The sequence below is a fragment of the Dasypus novemcinctus genome, chromosome 4 (assembly GCF_030445035.2).
Source record: "Dasypus novemcinctus isolate mDasNov1 chromosome 4, mDasNov1.1.hap2, whole genome shotgun sequence".
Lineage (NCBI taxonomy): Eukaryota > Metazoa > Chordata > Mammalia > Cingulata > Dasypodidae > Dasypus > Dasypus novemcinctus.
In genome coordinates this window covers 146,437,824-146,462,396 of record NC_080676.1, presented here as the reverse complement: position 1 = coordinate 146,462,396, position 24,573 = coordinate 146,437,824, and the positions used below count along the sequence as shown (strand labels likewise).

At 35.3% G+C, this 24,573-nt stretch overlaps 2 long non-coding RNA genes across 2 annotated transcripts in view; both read left to right on the top strand.

Annotated features, from left to right (window-relative positions):
• The first annotated feature begins 2,342 nt into the window (after positions 1 to 2,342).
• The window catches only part of LOC105747123 (uncharacterized), a 120,848-nt gene continuing 98,617 nt past the window's right edge, over positions 2,343 to 24,573 (top strand). The window contains exon 1 of the long non-coding RNA XR_009185615.1: positions 2,343 to 2,418. This is a non-coding gene — a long non-coding RNA (uncharacterized lncRNA). The remainder of the gene's footprint in view (positions 2,419 to 24,573) is intronic.
• The window catches only part of LOC139438899 (uncharacterized), a 32,067-nt gene continuing 23,129 nt past the window's right edge, over positions 15,636 to 24,573 (top strand). Inside the window, exons 1-2 of the long non-coding RNA XR_011648694.1 lie at positions 15,636 to 15,946; positions 16,870 to 16,982. This is a non-coding gene — a long non-coding RNA (uncharacterized lncRNA). The remainder of the gene's footprint in view (positions 15,947 to 16,869; positions 16,983 to 24,573) is intronic.

Genomic DNA, 24,573 nt, shown 5'->3' with positions numbered 1-24,573 from the left:
CAGTGAAAGTCCAATGAAGGTACTTGATGAGTTCTTGGGGATGTTGGCTGTCCAAAGATGAGCTGGGAAATTCTCTCTCAATGCTGGAATTACTTCCCCTTTTAAGGCATTCATCTGATTGGGTTAAGCATCACTCATTGCTGATGTCAATCTCCCTGATTGATGTGATTGTAATCAGCAATCCATGATTTACCACTGCAGTAAAGCCAATGGTGACTAAGTCCATAAATGCCCTTGTATTACAGTTAGCCCAGTGCTTGCTTGACCAAACAATTGGGCATAATTACCTGGCAGAGTTGACACAATAGTCTAACCACCACAGATGTGTATTTAAACTTTTCCCCAAATCTTCAATTTACCCCTTCAGCAGTCTACAATGATGAAGAAAAGAAAAAAGAAAGTAAACAGTAGTAAAAAGTTTGGAGCTTTCCAAGTGCAGGATTGCACGGAAATGGCATATTTTCTTACAATCCGAGTGGAGGAAAAAACTTCCCACAATTTTTCTGTGATTCAGTGGCAGAGAAGAACCACGAAAGGTGGCCAAAGTAAAAAGACGGAGAGAAGGCACTACCTTGTACAAATAGAAAGCATGATTCAGAAGTAAGAAATAATCATCTTACATTTTTAGAGCATTTGGGAAGTAGCAATATTCCTTGGCACTGCTTCGCAGTCAATAAAGACTCTTAATGTCACCTTGAACACAGAGACTAAACACTTATAATTAGTTCATTGTGCTCTAATACAAAGAAGAAATCATTAATATCCAGATAAACTCAATATATAGACTAGATCTGCTAATTAATCTGTCAGGCTTTCATCTACTTGGTTGTTTGGATTGTCTGAGGTGGAACCATCTGGTCTATGATTATCTTCTCATTATCTTGAATCCTGAAGATTCCCTGAATATTTTCTGCTTCTAGATCATTTGGTAGGGAAGATAAGTTATTTCCTAACTTGTTTTATGAGAATTTGGGGCGGGGGAGGTGCAGAGGGAGAAGGAAAGGAAGCTATAAAGAGAATATGCAACCTCACCAAAGTGAGGAAGCACCTTCAAAGTGGAGGGAGAATTATCAAATTTTCTAGTTAATATAATACTGATACTCCAACTTATGGGTTCAATGCAGTCCAAGAATGGGTAAATTATTTTTTTATTTACATGATATATTGAAATTGATCAATTGAGTATAATTCACATTAGTTATCTTATGTAGATACATTTTTGCCAGGAACACATGGCCCTTTGTGAGATAAATTCATACCATAAAATAATTATATAACATCTTCTAATTATAAGGAGTTTTAGAGAACACAAAGATAGAAACAGAGCAGAAGTTGTCTTTAGAAGATTATCTAGCAAGAAAAAGAGATAAAGTGTTTGGTAAATAAATAGAAAGAACCATGTTTCATAAGGGATAATCACACTGTATCAAGCAAGCAATAGAATTGCAGAGGACCAAGAGTTTATTTCCAAATTAAATGGGGGGTTCATAATGAAAGGCCTCACAGAAATAATAGCATAAATCATTTCAGATATGATTGAAGAGCAGTAAGATTTGGAAATTTAAATATGAGCAGTAGAAAATTCCATATAAAAAGAATCATGGAAATGCATGATATTTAATCAGAAATGCTCAAGTTTGTGTGCTACAACCAAGTCCTGAAGGACACAAGTTGGTGCAGCTGCAAGACCAAAGAGTGCACCTGGCACTTAGTCAGACATACGATTTACTGGAACTTATGGATAGGAGAGGCTGTTGGATGGTGGTGGTTCTGATAATGAAGAGAGTGCTCCACAAAGAAATGTGAAAATGAGGGCTTATATAAGGGTTTTCAGAACAAGGACATTCCAAAGGGTATGAGAACAGAGTTTCTGCTAGGGTCACATGAAGCCGTACACATTGGGTCTGGTGATGTTTTCACTACACTCATAGGAAGGACATGTACCAAGGATGTTTACCCTTTGGGAAGATTATACTTTATGATACTATCTCTGCATTCTCTCCCCTCTGGGGAAGATTGTTAACCTTTAACATGTCTAGGTCATGAAGGCAGCTATGTGCTAAGGACTTAGAGGGGACCCTGGGTCCCCACATTGTGTATACACAAAAATGACAGAATCAAAACATCCAGGACTTTGACATTAAACAGTTATATTTTGAAAAGCTCCACATGTAAATCTAAGACAAATCCAGGGTTAATAACCATGAGTCAAAAAAAGAATGGAAGTGGGTATTTGGGGTTGATGCCTAGAAAAGTAAACCAATCTGTAGTTTGCGTGTTGATTTCAGTGCCTTAAATAGACTGTCTCAAAACATCCTGCTTAATTATATACACATGGACTACAACCCAATTTGCAGTCACTTGAAAATCTGATTTCCGTGGAGAAGTGATTTTTGAGAAAATGAATCTGGTAACAAGGTAGGACGGTTTGCAGGGGCAAAGCATGAGAAGTAGGGAGAGAGAAGTTAGTCATTTTTTTAAGCGATGATAAGCATCTGCTATGAATAACTAAAAAATGTGGTAAAAGCAGAAAGCATTTGAATGCTTGAAAGTAGACCTTATAGAACCTATCTAATGATTAGATTTAGAGAACTGGGTTGTGGTATGGGAGGGTATAGGAAAAGGAGATTAATACAAATGTTGTTCTAAGAATAGAGTGCAATTAATTCTATACATGAATGTAATTATGGGAGAAAAGATGAAAAATTTAATTTTGACAAGTTGTTACAAAAATCTTTTGAAGTCATGGGTTGCCTGGAGTTTTTCTATGAGGAAATAGGAACATTGGTTTTTTATGTTTCTTATGCTTAATATGTCAATTATTCTAACACATCTGGGTAACTGGCATAATCAATATTTGTAAGGAAAAATTGGCTTGCAAATGAATATATAATAAAACTTAAGCAAATTGGCAGAGGGTTGAAATTTTGACTCAGAAAGTTGACTTAAAAATTTTCACTGTGGATGTTCTTAATTTCACAAACCAAAACATTCCCACAAGTCTGTGTGTTTTCCAGGTTCCAGATGTTTTTTGCAGACATTGGGATAAAAATAAGATTGAAGAAATTGTGCTAAAACTAACTCTAGGTCTTGAAAAAAATAATATATATATATATATATATATATATATGAATGGATGCAGCAATTTAAACACAGAAATGTAAATAATGATAAGATTTGAACCCTTATGTTTGACAGATTCATAATTTAGTGAAAACTAGCTGTATTTTGATCTTGTCTGCTGAAAAGCATAGCTACAGATGTGAACAACCAATTAAAAACAGTACTAAAGATTAGGTATTTATTTGACATGCATAATATTAATTATGTGATTTTAGTTAGTTTTTCTTTGTAGAGGCTTTGTCTTTGAAAAATTAATAATCATCACTTAAGGCAAAACCACAGATAATGAATTGCAGGATTATTGCCTTTTAGCTGGCCTGCTCTTGATATCCTAGTATATGGTTAAATTATATACTTTTCAAAAATTCCTAACATAATGCTAGATCTCTTTTAAATGTTAGTTTTTCTTCATTCCTATGATATCCAGCTTAAATCTAGGGGCTGAAGTATTAGCTACCAACAATTTGAAACTTTGAGCAGCAAAGTGCAAGATAAAAATTTACATAAACTTTAAATCTCTTTGGAGGAAAAATGTTCTGTAAGTAAATAGAAAAGAATATTCAAAGTGATCTCCTTTGGAAATAATGCAAATTGACTTCTTTAATATTATATTGAATGTTTTACAGAAAGTTTATTTAAATTTGTGAAAATTATACTCCATTGAAAAATAAGATGTTAATATTGTTCCAAAATATTAGTGACTCTGAGAAGGCCTTCTATCTTTCAATTTTACATCTTTTGGAACTAAGTTCACCTTTAAAGAAGGCTAATAGGCTAATTTGCAAAACAATGTGATATACGTATTATAAATTATAAATGCATATCTATATGTATTCACACACAAATGCACACAAGTGAAAATCAAAGAAGAGTATGAGTGTTTCAAATAAATAATGAACAAATTGTGTCATGTTCCTTCTCCTTTTTCCTATTGCAAAACAGAATCCTAACATTGAAAATTTGAGGGACATAAAATCAAATAAAGAAATGAAAATAAATATCTTAACGTCTAACTAGGATACTTCACTTCTAAGCTCCTCTTATATTTGGTTATGCTTATTGTTCACATTATACTTTACCTTATTAATTAGTGCCATTTATTATTTCAAAAGTTGGCTATTGTCTGGATTCTCTTATTATTTTTAGACAGAAGCTAAATAATACTACAAACAAACAGTTTATTTCTCTTTTTTCAATATATTCTCTCTAATGGTCAGTATGTGTATCACAGTATAACAATCTTTTGATTGCTGGGTGAATAGAATATGGGGCATCTAATGCGCATGCATTAGTGTTCCAAAATTACTGCTTTCCATTCCAAGACTTTTTACATTGCCAGAATAAATTTCATTGAGTTCTTTTTGTATGATTGCTTTTGTAACTTGAAAATGTGGAGCATGAAAAGTTTTAATTTGAAAATCAATAATAACATATACTTTCCCAGCATACTAGTTTTATAGGAGATCAATGCTGTTCATTTCATAAACATGTTAAATTAAGACATTTTTTCCTACAGCTGGTAGAATATTGATGATAATGTGATTTTCAACTAGTCAGTACCAAAATAGACAAAAGTCTGAAGCATGGAGAAGCTGGGATTGATAATATAAAATAACTCTTTCTTATAGCAATTGTTTATCTTAGATTCCAATAAGTATGGTATTCTATGATAGAATATGTTCTTTAAGTTGAGGTTATTGTGTCAATTGTGTAATTCTGCTTAACCAGTAGCAGCCAAACCTTTACAAGCTCAATACTGAGTGACATCATCATTCCTATCAGCAGTACCCAGACAAAATCCACTGAATGGACAAAAATGTACCAGGACTCTTTGCTTAGAGTGCTTATCTCCTCCCAACTTTTCTATCCACGTATAAAGGATCATGAACGTCAACCCATTTACCTCATACCACCAACAGGGGCAAATCAAACAAGTTATTTTTGCAACTAACAAAGCACTAAATTATAAACATTCAAGGCTTAATTTCCAGGCTGCATTTGAATTATATCAGGAAAGAGTGTGTGGTCATCTTCTGAAGACTATTGCAATTAACACATCATTCTGATTTTCTTTGTCAGTGCCCAAAATAGAAGTCATTCGCACAATTTATCTATCCCCACCATACTGTCATCTCCCTCTTCCTTTTTATACTTTCTTGGGCTTGACCCATTCCTCCACTGTCTTCCTTTCTCCACATATCTTCCACCCAGGCCCCAGAAAACTAATTTTTAAAAAGCAAACACTCATATAGCCTCAAACACTACACCATTTGTTCTTTCACCTCTTTTATGTAACTGAAACATAGACCCATGGAAGGCATGAAGAAGTTTGTAGATTTCAGTTCAGAGCTTCTTAATGCTTCTAGATGCATACCCCTTGGAGGTAGAAAATGACATCAAGGTCTTCTAGAGCTATCTTCTATCCCATTACCCCTTACTTGTTGGTTCTGCACAAGAGTTTGCTTTGTAATCCCTAGTTCTTGCCTTCTAAGTTTTTGTGTCTAGTTCTGACTCAGTCATTTTTAATACCATTTTAGATGGGCTCTTAATATGTGCTTTGGACAACTGGAGAGGTCTCAGGCCCTCTCTGCCTAGACTCTGTGCAGTGTTATCAAATCCTTCCTGGGGACACACTATTTTTTCCTCGGGACGTTACCCAGATGGGGGGTACAGATCCCTCTAATTTTTGTCATCCACACTAGGTTAGTCAATCATTTAAATCTAAGTTTAAGTGTAAAGGAAGAAAATACTTTCTAGACTTTTACTGTTAATTTCCTGGCTTGAGTTAATGAATGCCACATAGTTTAATTGATTGAAAAGGAATAGGATTGAAAATAGAAAAAATATATCTATTAAATTACAAAATATCATCTTGCCACAAGTGTAATTAGATTCTTCATAGGCTGGAATTTAATTTTCCATACATATTACTCCTTTCTTTATTTAAATGTTAAAAAATATGCTATTGTGCTTGGGAAATAATTGAGTGTCTTGAAGAAATTAAAATTCACACAATGCAAGCTGTTAAGTTTCTTTTTGCAATATAAATCTGTTTATCTTTAACAGAATCATTACCCTGTAGAATTAACAAATACTGTACTACTATTGTTCTGGTTCTGAAAGAGAGACCAAAGGATTTTTCTTTTCTTAGGGATTTGGGCCTCAATTTCCATGTGTGGTAACACCTGTGATTCCCATTGATAGAGGTGAAATTACCAATCCTATGGGGCTTTCCTATGGCTAAGCTAGGAGTCTGTTCCAAACAGGAGTCCATGTTTGGACTTGGCCTCTAACATAGACATCCCCTCCTTTTTTTCAGCAAATCAATTTTATTGATACATATTAATAAAACATACAACTCATCCAAAGCATACAATCAATGGTATTTGGTATAATCACATAGTTGTGTATTCATCACTTCAATCTTTTTTTTTTCATTTTTCTGAATTTTTAAATTAATTGCCTTTTTTAAAAAGATACATAGATCACAGAAAATGTTACATTAAATAATATAAGAGGTTCTCATATACTCCACACCTGACCCCACCCCACTCCTCCCACATCAACAACCTCTTTCATCATTGTGACACATTCACTGCATTTGGTGAATACATTTTGGAGCACTGCTGTACCACATGGATTGTAGTTTACATTGTAGTTTACATTCTCCCCCAGTACATCCAGTAGGTTATGGCAGGATATATAATGTCCAGCATCTGTCCCTGCAATATGTAAGTTGTACTTTAGGCTTGAACTTTAGCAATGTCTTAAAAGAGCCATACCTTGATCTCAGATGTGCAGTGGGATATTAAGAATGGAATTTTCTTTTCTAAGTCTTAGGAGGGTCTACTAAATGCAGTGCTCAAAGAGACAGCTCTATTTCACAACATAATTGTCTTACCAGTTAATCTACATCAAGGACAGACGTGATTCCACGATGAGTTGGCCAATGCCAAAGAACCCAGGAGTATACTTGAGCTAAAGCCCATTAGAAACACTCAATGCAGTGGGGCACAACACTAGATTTGTAAAATGATTTTACAAAAATGAAGTAGCAAAACTTTTGGACATAGGTTAGTGAGATCATGAAAAGATAGGAGTTATCTGTATACCTATATATTTAAGACCATATAAATGACCACATATACAAACATGTACATGTCTTAGGTTCCAGTGTGAAGGACCTCACACTGTATATTTTGTTCATAACCTTAAATATGTTCAGGATATCATTCCATGTCAATATATAAAAGCCTCAAAATTAAACACGTTTGTCCTTCAAAAGACTTTGTCAAGAAAGCAAAAAGGTAGCTTATTCAATAGGAAAAAAATTCCAGAAAACCATATATCTGACAAAGGATTGATCTCCTTTGTTGTATAAAGCGATCCTACAACTTAATGACAAAATGACAAGAAATCCAATTCAAAAATGCACAAAAGAATTAAACAGACATTTTTTCTAATTGGCAATGCAAATTGCCAAAAGACACATTAAAAGATGTTCAACATCACTAGCTATTAGGGAAATACAGATCAAAACTACAGTGAGATATAATCTCACACCATACAGAACAGCCATTATTAAAAACAAAAAAAGAAAAGAAAAACTACAAGTGCTGGAGAGGATATGGAGTAAAAGGAACACTCCTTTACTGTTGGTGGGAGTGTAAAATGCAGCAGCATCTGTGGAAGATGATTTGGTGGTTCATCAGCAAATTAAATATAGAACTGCCATGAGATCTGACAATCCCACTGCTAAGAATATATTCAGAAGCACTAAAAACAAGGACTCAAACAGATATTTGCACACCCATGTTCATAGCAGCATTATTCATAATTGCTAAAAGATGGAAACAACTTATTCATGTTTTCATTAATAAGGAGACCTTGACTATGCCAATCAATCTTTGTTCATCTGTGTATTTTTCTGAACACTAGAGGGACAACTGAGTTAGTATTTGGAAATAGATGAGATAGTGACTGGACAGAGATTTTGAGGAATAATGCTTCCACAATTTATTGAGCTGCCTTTTTCTATTTTTAAAAAATTTGAAATAAAGTTATTATATATATGTATAAACATTATTCTTTCACAGACTGCAGTATTATATGATATATGATTTAGGATTATGTTGAATACATAGAAGAGAGCTCTACTGACAAAATTTTAAATAAAATGACACATTTTTACACTTTGCAGCATTGTCTTATAGAACTCATTGGCAGGTAGACAGGTAAGCAAAATCAAGATTATTTCTGCATTTCATGTACAGCATATTTTCTTGGACTAAATGACCAAATTCCCACCACAGCTGGTGAAGAAAAACCAGAGCTTGGTAGACAAACAATCATAAGCACTTCAAAATATTTCTTCCATTGTTTGTAAATGACAAATTATATAAACACCCTGTTAATGAACATTTAGTTGTGTTTATTGTTGTCCTCCAATGCTTCAATGGTTTAAGGTATGTTTCAAGGAAATCCTTATGAATAAAGCTTTGCTCCTGAGTCCAAGTTTTCATTTGGAGTATTCCTCAAACTGGAATTGTTAGAGAAAAAACTAAGATTTTAATAAATATTGTTGAATTGATGTCCTGAAAAACAGGAACAATTTATACTCTCATTATTAGGGAACTTGAGTACCCATTCCTCTTCACTCTTATCCACAATAGAAATTTCTACCTATTTTAAACTCTGAAAGTCTGTATGTTGAATAATAGCTCACAAATATTATATGAAATATTTAGAGTATTAGGAATAGTAATGGTCTATAAAAATATATTGACTATTTCTAATTCTTCTGTGATTTACTGGTCTATATTCTTTACCCATTTTATTAGTACTTTAATAATTTATTAAGGGTATTTATATATATATATATATAAAAGATACCATTTACTTTTATACATTGTAAAATCTTCTCCATTCTTTACTATTGTTTTTTACTTAATTTGAAATGCTTTACCGAATAAATTTTTTAACTTAATATTAATTTTTAAATTTCATTTTAATTTATTTTAAAAGATGCTTTAGATTACATAAATGTTACATCAAAAATAAGGGATTCCCATATACCTCACCTTCCCCTTCTCATACTTTTCCCCATTAACAACATGCTTCATTAATGTGGCACTTTTGTTACAATTAATGAACACATATTGAAGTACTGCTTCTAATCATGGTCTATAATTTACATTATAGTTTATGCTTTACACCACACAGTTTTACAGGTTTTGAGAAAATGTATAATAGCTTGTATCTATCATTGCAATGTAAAGCAAGACAATTCCAATGTCCCCAAAATACCACGTTTTACCCATTCTTTCCTCTCTTTCCCCTCAGAACCCTGGTGACCACAGCCTTTATAGCATTGTTACAAGTTCTTTCATTTTTATTAGAATAACCATAGGTCTACGTCAGTCCATATTTGCACTCCCCTTTTATGTTTGTTCATTCCTCAGTCTTCAGGAATTTTGGATAGTGATACCTACTCTGTCTGCTTCTGATTGAGAGAGGGCTTAGATCCCATGGGACAGATGGGTGGAACTGTCTTGCTTGCAGGTGTGGATACTCTCATCCGTTTGTTTAGTTGTCCTGGGCAAGTCCAATGAACTGGAGAGTAGGTGTTGGCTGCAACTATGCTGAGATTCAGGGCTCAAGCCCAAAGATTTAGTCTCTGAAACACATATTTAATAGGTATAGTGCCAATTATAGATTCAAATAAAAGGGCGGAAGAACCATGTGTAAGAAAATTATAAATGAGTCCAACTCTGATACATTGAAGAGGTAAGTTGTCACATATTCTAAGTTAAGGCCCACTGACAGAGTGCCAAATTCCTGGGTGTCTGCCCTGCCTATAGTGTCCATATATCTCTAGAGCCCTCAGGAGTCTCCCTGCTTGAGGCACTGTTTACTGCGGCAGTCAGGGAGAGCCTACTAAGACATGCATAAGCATAATCTCTGGAATGACTTCCTGACTCACTTTGAAATCTCTTAGCCACAAAAAATCAATTCTGCTTAAAATTTCCCCCTTTTGGTGTCAAGGTCTTTTTCCAAATGCATTGCTAGTTCATGCTTGGTAATAATTCCTTGGTGCCAGGGAGGCTTATTCCTTGGAGTCATGTCCCATGCCCAGGGAAGGCTAGTGAGTTTATATGCTGAGGTTGGCTTAGAGAGAGGCCACATTTGAGCAACAAGGAGGTTTTCAGGAGGTAAGTCTTAGGCAATATATAATACTGGGTTAAATTTCAATTTCACAAGAACAAAGTTCATAATTGGAATTGTCAATATCAAGGGCCTGGTGTATTGGTCTGTCCTTCTTCACTAGGCACTGCTCATGTACTCTTGGAGTCTTGCCACTCTATTAGAGACTGTAGCAGGACTCCCCATGATGGGAATTCAATATTTTTTTCTGTTATTGTGTGGTTCTTAACCCACTGAGACAACACCCCATGACCACTTGAACATATTCATATTACATAGAGGCATGCCCCAGGTGCACCCCTCTCCATACATTCTCCCATCAACAACACCCTGTACCAGTGATCCTCTCTTGCCACAGTCATGATTCTTCTGCATTCCAAAACCTTCTCCAAAACAAAGACAAGATAAATAAATGAAAATAATAAAACATACAAAATCAAAATTTAAAAATACAAAATAAAATATAATCAATATTTTTGTATTGTGTCTTTCATCCCCATAAAATCTGTTATCTTTTATGTATAGTGACAATTTCTTCTGTATGTTCCCCTGGAGTTTTATAGTTCTCATTTTATTTTCAAAAAAGCTTTAATTTACAGAAAAGTCACATGAAAAATATAGAGGGAAAAAAGAAAGAAAATACAGGGGATTCCAATATACTCCACCCCCTCCCCCTCTAAAATTTTCCCCTATTAAATACATCTTACATGAGTATGGATTTGTTACAATACAAATATTGAATCACTGCCACTTGCCATGGTCAATGGTTCACATTCTGTACCGTACACTTCTATAGGTTTTAACAAAATACATAATGACTTGCATCTGTCATTGCCAAGATGATACAGAACAGTTCCAATGCCCTAAAATGCCCCATGACCCATCCATTCTTCCCTACTCTTCCCCTTAGAACCCATGGTAACCATTAAAGTTGCAATTTTTGAAGAATAAGTTTCATAGTTACATGTATTAATATTGAAAGTTTGAAATATTAGTCTGTCTTCTTATATTAAGGGCTGCCTATGTTCTTGAAAGACTCTTGCTTCTCTATTTGAGAAACAAGCAGGATTCCCAAGGATGGGAATTTCATATTTTCTTGTTTATTGTGTGGGTCTCCATCCACTGCAATAACACGCTGTGACAAGATGAACACTTTCATATTCCACAGAAGCTAGCCCCAGGTGCACATTTTCCCACATTTTCCTCCACCCTGATACCCTGCAACAATAACTCTCCCTTGCTGTATTTGCTAAAAGAACTTTGCCATTATTGTAGTTTTAACCACAGACTTACAAATCCCCTGAGTTCACCTAGTCTATCCTCCAGCCCTCCCTGCAGTTCCATGGATTGTCCAACCCAAACCCCCTACACTATTCATCCTCACGTTCCAGCACTGCTACACCACTTGAACAGATATGATTGTTTTGTTTTTTTTTTTACTATCTCTTATATGTTTTATTTATTTTTTATTGATTTTGTAAAAATATTACATAAAAAAAAAATATGAGGTCCCATTCATCCCCACCACCCCCACCCCACCACTCCCCCCCCCAGCAACATTCACTCCCATCATCATGACACATTCATTGCATTTGGTAAGTACATCTCTGGGCATCTCTGCACCTCATGGTCAATGGTCCACATCATGGCCCATACTCTCCCCCATTCCATCCAGTGGGCCCTGGGAGGATTTACAATGTCCGGTGATTGCCCCTGAAGCACCATCCAGGGCAACTCCAAGTCCCAAAGGCGCCTCCACATCTCACCTCTTCCTGCCACTCTACATACCCATCAGCTACCATGTCCACCCATCCCACTCCAATGCCACCTTTTCTCTGTGGACCTTGGATTGGTAAACAGATATGATTGTAATGAATATTTCAATTTAATGTCTATACAAACCATTAAGACATGGAGTAAATTATAAATATCTATCAAGCATCAGGGACTGTGGCAGAACTCACAAAACCTCTGCTTCATGGGTTTTACACACTTATCATAGGCCCTCTTGTTTTATATTTTTTTAAAAAAGAATTCTCTATTGGTTTAACAGGATTCCTTTAGTTAGAAAAGGATCCTTCCAGTACAGTAAAAAACAAAAAAAGGTATCATATATTGTTTTCATTCCCAAGCTCATGTCAAATAACCTGAAGGAAAAATAAAATCTTCTTTTGCAGGCAACAAGATCAACCACTAGAGGAAGTAAGTGCTTTGCTGAGCAGCAACGCTGATGCTGATTCATGAAAGGTCACTGTTAAGAATTACTTCTGCCTCGTAGATAGTCTAGAAGCTCTTAGAAATGGAATCTGAGTTTACAATTTGGTAACTGAGTTTATATAATTACATGTTTTAAAATAAGTACACTAGGTTGATAGTATTTACTAGAAAGGGCTCCAATATGAAAAGACAAAAATCCTACATCTAAACTAGATCATACACCTTCAATTACTTAATTCATAAAAGGAATTCAAAACTCTTTTACTATTAAAACAGAAATATCTGCAATTAAAATGAAATTTTATGAAGACCTAATAATAAGGAAAATTCCTTTTTCTACAAAAATGGCAAAATAAGTTGTCAGGAATTAAAATATTAACTTGTATTGTAAAATACAGTTGCATTTAATTGTACTATTGCATTTTAGAAATGACTGGTCTTGAAAGGACTTAAATGTGCCATGGAACACCTGGGTTTTAGTCCTCATCAGCTGTAAACCAAGGGAAATTGGAGAAATAAGTGTTTCCATTTGCACACAAAATTTGCAAGATGGGAATCACAGTCTAATTTAAATTTAGTAATAAACTATTAAAAGTGAATCACTTTACCCTGATTCACTGTGTCTAAGAAAGCTAGGATTATTTATGTAATAAATACTTACTAAACCCTATTTACCACCTCCTATATGCCAGTTATCATGTTAGATATTTGGGCCAAGGTCCAACAATAAAAAGACTTTTGTTTGCTTAGCACACATTTATTATGACTGAATAATGTACTAAATACCTTTCCTGAACTTTGCCAATGGACCACAACCTCTTATTATACAGTTAGTTCCCTTTGCCTAGTACACTTCATCTCCCAATAACCAGTTTGCCTGGTTAATTCTTGTTGATCATTTGGGTGTCAGTTTCAATGTTTCTTCTTCTGAGCAAACTTCCCTGATTCAACAACTGTGGTTAAATATTTTTTTGTAAGCATTTCAATATTTCAATAGCACCTTTGTTTCTGAACCATGGCATATGGCATTAAGAATACCTGTATAATTGCCTACATCCCTCCTCTTGATTGTAAATTTCATCCATCCCGATATATTTATTGAACACAAACAAAGTGCCAGGTACTGGTTCAGTTGCTGGAGATACACAAGTAAAAATTTTTTTAAAATAAAAATGAATAAAATTTAAAAAATATATACTTTGTGTGCCTAAGACCTTATAAGGCTACTGTGTGAGTCCTGTCCATCAGCATCTCCTAGAGTAATTAACAACAAAAAAAGACACATTCCTGGGCCATCCCCCAAGTTATGCAAAAATATCTGGTGGTGTATCTACATTTTCATAAAGTGTCCCAGTTAGTTCATACACTTTCTGAGTTTGGAGAACCACAGAATGCAATTAATGAAGAGATCATGCTTTGTTATGTTCACTGTTCTATGCCAAGTAGGGTGTCCAGTGCTTGGCACAAAGTGGGCAGTTGATAATTACAAGCCATCTGAATGAATGAGTTACTGAGTCTCAAGCAGTTTAAGTAATCCAGACACTACAGAGAAGCAGATAAATTTCTATGGAAGCACATAGAAGGGCAAGACCAATTCCTTAGAGAGACCAGAAAGCATCCATGGAGGTAAGTGCTATGTGCAATGAAGATTGGCAGGCAAGAAAAGCAGGGGATGAGTATTTCCTACAGAAGGAGAACTAGTGCTAAGGAAAAAGGGTAAGGTGTATGGGATGCTCAGGAAATGTTGACTATGCCTGTGTTGCTGGCCATTAGGAAGATGCAGAGGAGTTTTAAGATGGGCCAGATTGTACACAGTCACATGAACATTCTGGCTTCTCTACAGTATGAAATAGCACTCCTTGAAATCAATATATCTGTTTTTAGATAAATCAAGCTTGTCAACATTGTGAAGGATAGATTGTCAGGAAGCTATAATGAGAAGTGTCAAGAAAAATTGCTGTGAGTTATTATATGAAGGGAGTGTTGTAAGAAAGGAGCGGAAGGACAGATATGACGGATGCAGGAGCTATGTCAAGTGTAAGTGATGTTAGTATTTTCCTAAGGAGATGCTAATAATTGCTACATCTAAAGACTTATAATCTGCAGATGCTACTCATGATCATCATTGAGAGTTCAGTGGTTAGAATGTCTGAATGAATCTTCAATTATTCTTTAAGCCTCTGCTATAGTTTTTATATTATACTCTTAGAAACTTAAGTGAATATAATGCAGATTTGTCAGTACAAGAAGAAGGAAACTAATTTTGTTTCCCTCACTTTTGACTTCATCTATTTTTCTATAATTTCATTGCACAAACATTACTGATTAACTAAAATCAGTTATTTTCTTAATACCAGCCCCCATCATTAAAGTTGCTAGATGAAGAACCAGTGTCTTTATCCTTGGCTTTTAGTTTGAAAAGTAGAAGTAAGTATAGACTGACAAGGAAGTATCTCCTTTAAAATCTATTTTAAAATTGCTTTTGACAGCTACATGTCTACTCTGGCAAAGTCTCATTCTGCAGAATAAGATATCAGAAGCAATTAGCTGGTATTTTATCTCTGGTTTCTTTGGGTGAAATATATATTATAGTTAATGTGAATTAATACAAAAAGGACATTTCACAGAAAGATACATCATTCTGTCCTTTTGGGGAGAAGGAATTTAGGTGTTTATTCTTGAGTGGGAAAGAAATCATAGTAATATTTAATCAACACTGAAAATGGAATCCAAATTATTGTATGCACATTCTTCTATATTGCTTTCGAGGAGGTGTCGATTTCTGTTTGCTTTGCAGAATGTCCTGAGTACAAACAAGAGGCATACCACTTCAAGACCAAATTAAAGAGGCAAGTGTAACTTGCACTTTCATAGACATTTCATCAAGGAAGTTGAAAAGTCTTGTTAGTAGTTATTTTTTCTGATCCATTTCTCCACTATGGAAAAACATTTTTTAAAATATGCTTTTACAATCTCAAGAATCTCCCTATATTTGGAGAGAAAAGTGAGTTCTATCCAAAATTGTGCATTAAAAGTTCTATATAAATACACATAAATGTTAGCACATGAAATGTTAATAAAAGTGCCTTCCAAAATGAGTGAAATTAGAGACATTTCTCTTCTCAGTGCTTTGGAATGACTTCAGTCAAAAGGCCAATATCCCACAGGCAGAAAAGAGACTTGAGAAGAAGATAACAGAGCCTATTGCCAATTGTTCTTTTGTCCTCTCCTCCAGGACTGTGAAATTTCACACTGACGTGTTGAATTAAGGACTGTCCTGTCTATCTTGCCTCAGATAACTGGTGTTTGGAACTGAAACACCCAAAGCAGGTGGAGTTCAAATTGTTCATGATATACAATTGAGATAGTCAAACTTTTGTACTTCAGCCTTCTACCTTGACATGTAAGTTGAAATAGTTATTTTGAATGACATCAAGTCTAGTCCTTCAAAAATTTAAAATCAGTTTTCTTCACCCAATGAAGCCAAAATAATATGTAGGAAAATGAATTAGGTGAAAGTTTTCTGTCCTTTCAAAGACAGATATATACATTTGTAAAATGTATATATATATATACTCTTCCATCTAGTTGTTTACATATTTTTCCCTTTTCACTCATTGCTTCTCCAATGGTTCTTTCCATGAGTCTACTAATTGATCGATATTGTGATAAATGGAACCATACTGGAAATCATTATTTATAGAAAGAACTATTAAATGATTAAAAAGATTTGTTTTTCAGTATGAATTGAGAAGAGTTTGTGAATAAGATTAGTACTTTCAATATTAAGAACATGTTTCTGGAGACAATTAGTGTGACAATTTGCACTCATTAGTTATGTGATATCAAGCAAGTTATTTAAGACTTCCTTGCTTTAGTTTTCTCAGCTGTTAATGGGGATAAAAAATAGTATTTAATTCATTGGATAGTCATCTGCTTTAAATAAGTTAATATGTGTAAAACACTTAGAAAAAACTTTGCATATAAATGCCTTATAATTATATAATAAATAAAAAATATATACAGCATCATTCCATACATTTAATTTAGATTACACCTAATTAAGACACCTAATTAATGATATGCATTCAAAGCATTATGTCTGCAGTTAAATGCATGCCTTAGTTTGATGCATCTGCACATACCAGACTCCCATTATGTTTCACCTATCTCCAGAGATGGACTTCTGCCACGTAGTCCACCCATCTACCACAGAAGCCACAAGCCCTACCCGTGTTCCTGCCAACTTCGTAGAGGCACAGTATGGGAGGGCGTTGCCTCATGCCTGTGCACCATGCAAACCCCCTCTTGCCTTTTCTACCCCAGAGATCCCTTGGTCCTGCTAAACTGAGAGATGCCAGAGATCTAGTTTAGTGCCTACATGTGAGCTGTCCTCAAGTGCTGGAGAGGTAATGCAGCCTTCAGTGCAGCTTTCACAGGTGGGTAAATGCTCTCCATTCCTACCCTCTCCCCATACACCCTTGGCCCAGTAGAGAGTCCAGGGATGCCACAGTACACACAGCCTCTTAGAAAAAGTTCCTGGTAGACTGAGCACCCTGTTGAACCTAATCAAAGCAGTGGTCAGATCAGGAATGGCTTTTTGTTGTCTCACTGTCCTTCCTTGTCTCATTTCCATTTTCCTTCAATCCTTTTCCCTGAGAATGCTCTCCCTAATGAACTATTAGTACAGTGATTCACCTGAAGATCTTCTTTCTGCAGGTTCCAGGAGGCTGTGCAGTTACATGAGTTAGGTTCAGTTGTTCAAGTACTACTTTACCAAAAAGCCTCCACTGACCAGATCTTCTGAAAGAAGCCCCATGTTGATTCCTCTCTATCATTTTTACATGCCATCACAATGTAAATTACATAATTACTATTATTGCCTGTCTCCTCTAGATATATAAACAATGTATTCCAGGAACCTAGAAAAAAATGTCAAAATATATGTTAACTTTTACTAATAGGTTACCTCAATAAGGCCTCCTTGGACCACCCCATTTGAAATTACAATCCTTCCTCCTGCTTTTACACTGAGACCATTCACATATTGCCAGAGCACTTTTCAACTTCTAAGTTACTATATGATTTATTTATTTTTCTCACTTATTGTGACACCCTGCATTAGAACCTGAGTTCTTTAAAGTCAAGGTTGCTATGTTTTAAGTATTTTTCACTCATGTTTCCCAAGTGCCTAATGAAGTATCTGACACATGGTGGGCAGCACCATGGCAGCTCAACCAGAGAGTCTGGAGAGTTTAGTTCTTGTGAACTGATTTGCCAGGATTAGACTCATAAATACAGAGAGGTCACTTGATTTTAAGCATATAGCAGACTCAGAAGATGTTAGAAAATACATCAAATATAATATTATGATGCCCTTCCTTCCACTTTTAAGAATTTCCTTTGGTTTATTTCTTCTTCCCACATCACTCTTTTTTATAGTTCTGGTGTTTCAGCCTGTTCTATAAAATTGGCATAGAAGGAATATAGAATAAGGCAATCAATATTTTCCTTATTTATGAAGAGACTTCTAATGTCCTTCTTTTACCTTAACAAGTAAGCTAGAATCCATATTTTAATGGCAACATAACCACAGGTGCTACCCACAGGAACTAGAAGTCTCCCCCTCAAACATTTTGATTACAAAATTCCTAACCATTTACTTTCTCAATAGTCTGCTTCTTAATCCTTTGACCACCAGCTTCTCTTATTTTCCACTCTACGTCCACCTATATTCTGGGCTGCAAACATTGCAAAGCTCATTGTACCTCCATCTGCACCAAGGTCCAGTGAGAGACTCACTTCATCATTTGAAACAGATGACCCTCCATGCCTGTCAAAAAGCTCTGCTAAGGCCCATGTCCCATGTGAGTTCTTCTCTGATCATCTTCTTGTCCCTGAGCCCTGACAACCCTTAACAATCAAACAATCCTTTGAAATTTGTGCTCAAGTACATTCTAAGAAAACATGATTTAATATTTGGGTTCTTATGTGGTTTGGTTTTCTGTATTATCATAATGCTTGTGTCAGTAGCTCCTGGTTTTGAAACTACCTTCTCTGTATCAGAAGAAGCCATCAATATAAGCATAGCATTAGTATTAAGTTTAAATTGGCTTAGTTTTCCAATCACTTGAATTCAAATATTTGGCTCACAGGTAGAGACCAGGATTTCATCTTACTAATTTAGTAGCCCCTTTATATACATTGTAGACTTCAGCACAAACTGTTGAAGACCTTTATTTCTAAGTACAGTTGAAAAGACATTTTTCATATAATTTCAAATAATGGGTTATTTGAAATTTCAGTATGTGTCAGTTTAAATAACTATTGATAACCAGAAAAAAGGAGTATTTTAATGATGTCTTGTCTAAGGAATGTGATAAAACTTTGGGTTAAGGACTACTACCTCCTACACTGTAAGAGAAAGCAGAAAGAACCCATGATGGAGTAGCAGTTGCCTGAGTGATTCAAAGTAAGAGAATTCACATCCAGGTGGTGTTAGATAAACACAGCTATAGAGCTCCAGGAGATTGGGATAAACTAGTAAAGGAGACAACTTTAGAAAAAGGCCTATTGGTTCAGTCCTGGGAGATAAGAAAGGATGTTGGCACTACTCATGACTTTTTTTTTAAATCTCCCCCCTCCCCCATTGTGGCTTGCTTGCTGTCTGCTCTCTGTGTCCATTCACTGTTTCTTCTTTCTGTGTGTCTGTATTTGCTTATTTCCCTCCCCAACTTGCAGCTTGATTGTTGTCTGCTCTCTATGTCCATTCACTGGGCACTCTTCTGTGTTTTTCCTTGCCTCCCTTTCTTGTTGTTGTTGTGTCACCTTGCTGAGTTGGCACTCTGCGGTGCTTGCAGGTGAGCCTGCCTTCACAAGGAGGCCCCAGGATGCGAACCCAGGGCTTCCCATATGGTAGATGGGAGCCCAACTGATTGAGCCACAGCCGCTTCCCGCTCATGACTTTTTAAAGCCAAGAGCACTCATTGACTAAGAGGAGTGTTGTACCACTGGAGTAAACAGGATAAAGACGGCAGTTTAAGAGAATCTACAGTTTTATTTAGGATAGTTTAGAGTGGTTCGGGTATATTCCTACATGTGTTTGTGTCATTTTTGTCTTAAAATTTTATATCTTCTGATTCATGTTGAAAATCAAAAAGTTTTATTTTCACAAATCTAATTTAAAGAATGATAAAGAAACATCCACCTTTCTTAGAATTCTCCATTGGAAACCAAGCATATTTGTAAAGACCCTATTTCCAAATATGGTTGCCTTCATAGGATTGGAAGGTTAAGACTGCTGGTGGGGGAGGGGGGAAGGGAATATAAACAGCCCACAGCACAGGCTGAGCCATGTATATTTCAAGCAGTGCCATGTATCAGGATAATTCAGGAGCAAAAATCTCTGAACTTAAGGTTTGGAGGAAAAGCTAAGTTTGAGAATGGAAAAGCTAAAGCCCACTCTAATTGTTCTTTTGAGGACTAAGAAAACAGTACAGTTACAGGTATTTTCCCTGCCATTTCTGGTGATGGCTTATTTTATTATCCTACCAGTCATAAAGTTGACCAGAAATGAAAACATATGGCAGGATATAAATAAAATAAAATTAAAAAAACTCTCACAAAATAGAATTGCTCAAAAAGGAGCTTCTTTTGTTCTGACAAATATTCACAATATCAAAATATATTTATTGCTGGTAGGCTAGTGGCAGTAATTTGATTTTTATATTATTCACTGCTATTCAGGAAATGCATATTAAGTCGGGACATTCATATGAAATCCCATAATAAAGGCTACAATAATCTAAAAACATTAATCTTAAAATGGTATTTTTTGAGCATGTACTATTTTCCAGTAACTATACCAAATGCTTTAAATACCAAATTAATTATATAATTGCATCATCCAAACAGACCTTAGACTATTATCCTTATTATATAGATTTTGGGATTGAAGCTTATGGAGGCTGAATACGTTGATTTGACATGCTTTTATAACATGGTAGAGTTGGGGATGTAGGTGCAGTGTGCCCTAAAGAAATCTGACTCCACATTCTGCTCTTTACCATGATTTACATTTTGAGACTGATAGTTCCTTATGAAGGAGGCCTGTTGCTGTGCATTATAAGTTGTTTAGCAACATCTCTAGCTTTTACCCCTTCAATGTAATCAGCATTGTCCGGTTATAACAACAAAAATGTTTGCAGACATTGTCAATTGTCTCCTGTGGTGGGGGGGGAGGGGGACAAAGGTGGGGGATGGGAACCCTCCCCAACAACTGTAGTGGTTTTAGGGGGTGCTACTTCATGCTGTTTATAGAATTTACATATTGGGGCTACCAATCTGGATAACTCAACAGTAAACAAAGAAGAAGCTTCAGTGCTTTAAAAAAAAAAAAGTTAACATTAGATGATGGGATAATAACTAAAGCTTCCATCATGAAGAAAGTCTCTGAAACTCTACTCTTGCTTTAGCCATGAAAACATAAATTTACAGGTGACTGTCTTCTAGGTATCTAAACTCATCTCAAAAAGTCCCCATAAATGTGTAAACACTGGAGGATTAAGGAAGGTTAGAGGTTTCCTGAAGCTCTAAACAAAACCAGAATTTCTCTGTTCTCTTCCTAACTTTGGGAAGACAAGTAAGGCCTTGTCTTGGAAGGCCAGATGAGGGAAGATTATTGAATAAGCCATAGTGATCCATTGCAGGACATTGCAGTTTACCTCTAACACTAACAAAGTAATTTTCAGCGTGTGTCCCAAGGTGTTATCAGTTGATTCCCAGTGTTGTCTGTATTTATCAAGTGTTTAAATCTATAGCTTTAGGGCTAACAAGAACAGCTTTACGTAAATAAAAACCAGGTGAAATTTCACTAACACTTCACTTCAAGCAAAGAAGAACTAACCTTCACATGAATTTTGTTGTTGTTTTTTTTTCTGTGAATTTCTTTTGCCTCTGTATTTTGTGTTCTGTTTAGTAGGAAATTGGTTAAATGATATTTTGAATATCTCATTATGCCAACAACAACAAAAAAAACTAAAAAGTAAGGAATTTTAGAAGCATTTGTACTATAAAATTAGCTTCTGCTCATAAGACTTTTCTATTAATTCTTTAAAATTCTTCTTAAAATATATTCATAAATATCTGAATCCATCTTTATAATAGAGAAAAAGATAGAATTTATTTTCTCTTCTTAAAAAATAGTTAAAAAATTCACCATAATTTTCCTAGTTCATGAACTATGAAAACACCAACTCAACAAGCATTAACTGACCTCATGTGATTTTCGAAGAACTGGACAAAACATTGTGAGGTGTTACTAAGAAAAATATGAACTGCACCTATGTTCAGGGGCCTTATATTAATATAGGAGTTAAAAACAAATTCACAAAGGACTGTGATGAAGTTTGAGTCACAGAAGTGCCTTAAGATATGTTCAAATGAAGAGCATTGGGGTTTTATGACTCAAGAAATTACATTGAACTGGAGAATTAGAAAGACTTTACAAGTGAAGTGGTATTTGACATGATACTTGGTCAGATTGTAATAAATAGAGATGTGGTGAGAAGAAAATGCTAACTATGTTAGCGAATAAAATTCGGGGAAGCTAAGAAGTTCACATTGTGTTTAAAGAAAAAGGTAGAATATGTTGAGTAGTAATTAAGGTACATGCTAAACACACACACAGGGGAGTCTGGCACTGAAAAGATAAATTGGGCTCTATGAAGAATGTCAGATAAGGGCAACTGACTAGGCAGTAGTGAGTCATCTCAGGTATTTTAACAGGTAGAGTGATAATCACACTTGCATTTAATAAGACATTATTTTGGTAGCAGAATTTGTTTATTCTGGATGAACTAAATTGATGAGAAAGGAGCAGAAAGACCTCTTAGAGGTCTTCCTAGACTACAGGAAAGATCAAATGAAAGTAGAGTTCACAACAGCTGTGGTGAAATAAAGGAGGGGATCAAGGCAAGAGACTTTGAGGAAGTAGAATCCAGGTCATTTGTCAATTTGATTAAATGCAGGGCATAAGAGAGACTTCCTGACTAGAAAACACGTATTATTTTACAATTAATTCCTTCAGCAAATATTTATCAACTGTGTAACTTAATTTGTAATTCTGCTAGAAATCTCCTAGGTGGCTTAGATATCATGAGTAACTAGAAATGGTTTCTTAACTACTGGTGCCTTGAGTACTTAGGGGTAAATATACTGTTACTGTTTTCACATATTGTATATGGTTATATTGTAAAAAATGGACTCTATTTTAGACACCTTAGAGGAATTACATTGAAATTACCACTATACTATGGGAATAACAAACCTTGAAAGTAATAACCATTTTGTCACATTAATAATATTGATAATAATACAAAATATTTGTTGAGTCACTTCCATATGCCAAGAACTGTGATAGAAACATTACATGAGTTATCTCACTGAAACCCGACAGTCTAAGAGGGAGGGGCCATTATAATTCTTCCTTAATCAATGAGGTACAGAGAGGTTAAAGTAAATTGTTAAACTCCCAGAAGAAAGAAGAGAGAATGAGAAATTAGGCGGTCAGACTCAAAAGCCTGTGCTGGCTATACCAGGCCACATCAGGTAATATTCTTTAAGAGAAACAGGCAAGCCAGAGTGGACTCAGGAGAGGACTACTAGATAAGCAATGAAATATGACAAAGACCATATGCAGACCACTTAAAGGACCAGGAAAGTTGATCTGCAAAAGAATACTCTTAGATGGTGGGGCAGGGCACTGTACATGTCTACTAATAATGTTTATTTGTCCTGTCTTGCCTCTAGAAAATAAACAACAGGGGCATCTAAAGAGAGACCATTCTTGGTTGAATTTAATGTAGAGATTTTGAATGGCTAGAACTGTTAAGACTTGCAGTAGACCATTTCCAGGGTCAATGCATTCTCCATGCTTGAATATTAAATTCACCACTTAGCAGGGATGGTGCACACACTTAGTAGACATGAACTTAGTGTGGTGTAACACTTAGTAGGGATGGTGTACCCAGGTCCACGTCTCACATTATGCTTTCAAGCACTTAACCCTTATATTTTATTTAAATTATAATTTCCATGTTTGTATAACTACCAATTAAGAGAATGATACCCCCCAATAACTGGACAGAAATGTGCATAGTTACGGCTAATGTAAAGAAAATATACATCATAGGGCTATTTCAGGTGTTTATGAAATAATCCATGTAAAGCACTTAGCACATTGCCTGACATAATAAGTACGCAATAAACATTAGCTATTATCATACTTTTATATTAATGTCATGTTTTTATGTGCAAACTCTAAAGAGGCAGAACTCTAAGATGCTTTTTAATTCTAAAATTGATATTATGCTATTTCTTTAAAAATGCCATTGCCTCTGTGATTTAATGTTATTCTCATGTATATAGAATTATACAATCTCAAGTAGTATGACCTAAAATATACATTAATGATCTATTTTAACATGTATACATAGTTTTAAATTAAATAAATAACATATCTTTATAAAAGAATAAAGAGCAAGCCAGTACTTAACATTAACCAGATACAATCATGAAAAGCATTCCTCTGATTTAATATTACTACTTATTAAATTTTATATCATTTTCCCCACAGTCCAAGCCAAGGTGCACATGTCAAGAAGGATTAGACTGTCTAGTCAATAACGATATTTCGTGGTAATAGAATGGTTTCAAGAATAATGTGTTCATTTTTTCCAGCCATAAACAGATCACTCTGTGTGTCACAAGGGGAGTGACTGGTATTTCCAGGTCTGTTTGATCACACCCGTAGCTAGCTGATTCACCCACTGTCTGACATTGATATTAAGGTGATTTTTCTCACTAATGGGATACGACTATGCTTCTAGGCACATCCCATTCAACCACAGTCAAGCGTAAACACAATAGCCACAAGTCATTATCTCCCATGTGATTCAGACACACCCGTAAATCAGTATATCAGAGATGACAGGAGGACATCTCAGAATGAGAAGGCATTTTAGAGCTCTA